This window comes from Puntigrus tetrazona, chromosome 16 (assembly GCF_018831695.1).
Source record: "Puntigrus tetrazona isolate hp1 chromosome 16, ASM1883169v1, whole genome shotgun sequence".
Taxonomy (NCBI): Eukaryota; Metazoa; Chordata; class Actinopteri; order Cypriniformes; family Cyprinidae; genus Puntigrus; species Puntigrus tetrazona.
In genome coordinates this window covers 1,080,129-1,082,448 of record NC_056714.1, presented here as the reverse complement: position 1 = coordinate 1,082,448, position 2,320 = coordinate 1,080,129, and the positions used below count along the sequence as shown (strand labels likewise).

The 2,320-nt window shown below is 49.6% G+C and overlaps 1 pseudogene; it reads left to right on the top strand.

Annotated features, from left to right (window-relative positions):
• Positions 1-205: 205 nt before the first annotated feature.
• LOC122360320 lies at positions 206-1,775 on the top strand (annotated as a pseudogene).
• Positions 1,776-2,320: the final 545 nt, after the last annotated feature.

Genomic DNA, 2,320 nt, shown 5'->3' with positions numbered 1-2,320 from the left:
AAACTTTTCTCACTCTCGAGAGGGTGGTGAACCTGGCACCAAAACACGTGCCTCTTTCAAAGGGTGGGGCGGGGTTAGGAAGTTTCTGCTTATAAAAATGAGATTCCAAATAGTGGGTTAAACAGAAGCAGAGCTTGACCTCAGTCATTGAGCAGTTCAACACATCCTCAACTGCACATAAAGAATCACAGCCAGGCATCTTAAAATGCTATCAAATTTCCTCACACCCTTCCTCGAGTTGGGATGATGAATTTGCAAGGTAAGAACACGAGTTTTGTTTTCTGAAACTTTCTGAACTTGCCTGCAATTACACAGGAATCAAGTTAGCTAAAGCAATGTTCACTCTAATACACTTAACTTTTTTTTATACATGCAATGCAATCCAAATAAACTGTTGCTTTGGAACCTTAAAAACAAAGGTGTGCAGTGAAGCTTCATAAATAGACATTTTGGTTCCTAAAAGAACCTTCAGGAACAATTGCAAAACAACTATTTTGAAGAACATTCTAAAATATAACTATAAAGACATTTCTCTGCTTTCGAAAGGTTGCGTGTTCAGTTTGTGTTTGCTGATGCATTTCTGTAGATGCTTTCTTGCTTGTTGAAACTCGTGTCTACACAGTGTACTGAGGTCTCTCTCTTCTCCGTTCCCAGAGTTTCCGCGGCATTGATCTGGCAGAAGCCACACAGAAGCAGCGTGTGGTGGGATTCCAGTGCATTCCCTGTGCCCCGTGACTCTTCCCAACTCTAATTCAACAGCAACGACAGCAGCTCCTGGCCTGCCGGCCATCAGCCAGCACTGAGCCACGAGAAGAAGCAGCTGCCATGTTCCTCCCTGAACCAGACTCCTTCAGAGTAGACCGGTCTCGTGTGAGCATGATCGAGGGCCATGTGGCCTGCGAGACCTCGATGGTCAGCCCTCTCCCGCCGCCGCCGGGTCTCAGCATCAGCAACAGCCTTGACCTGCCCCAAGCGCTTGTACGAGCCTCTACGGCGCCGATGTCCACCCGCTACAAGACAGAGCTCTGCCGCACCTACGAGGAAAGCGGCACCTGCAAATACGGCACCAAATGCCAGCGTTCGCTCACGGAGGAGGAGCTTCAGAGGCCTCAACAGACACCCTGGGCACAAGAGACCGAGCCGTGCCGCACCTTTCCACACCATCGGCTTGTCCCTACGGCGCTCGCGCTGTCACTTCATACACACCGATGAGCAGAACGGCCTTCGGAGAACGCCAAGAGCATCCGGAGAGCGACCAGCTCCGCCAGAGCGTCTCGCTTCAGCGGCTTCTCCGCAAACCCAATCCCTCGGCGGTCACGCCGTTCCCGGGATGCCCTGGCCTTCCTCTCCAGATCTTCGTCCGTGTCTCCGCCACCGTCCACCGGGAGTCCTGACCTGGGTTGTCCCCGCTGTTCCCGAACCGGGACTTTGAAGCACAGCCACCCTCGCAGACCTGGGCGGTGGAGCTTCTACGCCATCAGCGACTCGGAGAGCGCAGAACCTGGCGGCGTGCTGCAGCGGAGCGTCTGGCGGACTTCTCTCCGATCAGACGGCTACACCCAGCCTCCAGCAGCCCGAGCGGTTGCGACTCTCCTGGCATCGAGGGCCGACGACTGCCTATCTTCAGCCGCCTGTCTGTTCCCAGACGACTAGAAACCTTTACCTGTGCATATTGCATGCTCGCCCAAGCAGACGTTTCCTCTGCAAATGTGATGAACGCGATGTATACTGTTGTATACCAGAGTCTGGAAGCTGCAGTGGGAACTTCACTTTAGGTTTATTCGTTCTGCGGTGTTTTGTCTGCAGGACCAACCTTCCTGCCGCCTCAACTGTAGTTCAACTCAAAGCCGAGCAACTTAGAGTATATACTTCTAGTGTAACGTCCAACCTGCTCCCTGAACATACTGTAGCCTTTAGGTTAAGGCATTTAAACGGACAGTATTACTGAGTAGTTTTAAATCATAGTCCAGTCTAAGAACCTATTTATTGCTTTGTTGTAATATGCATTGGTTGTTTTCTTTTATATGCATTTGGAAGAAGGAAACAATGTAGATAAGGCTTTTTGTTTGTTTCTTTGAGCCTGTTTGTCTGCTTTGCACGAGCTTATATCTTTAGCTTTAATTAATGGAACCAGCTGCACAGAGTCTCTCAAAGTTGGAATTCAGGATCGTTTTAAAGTGCTATTGACACACTCCGCATTCTTTGTAAGTAATATTAGCAGTCAGGAGATATCCACAAAGATGTTCATATGCAAGCCAACGTGAATGTGAAAGGACAATACCAGAAAGAAGCCAAGTTACCATGGCTTTCTGTCTTTGCA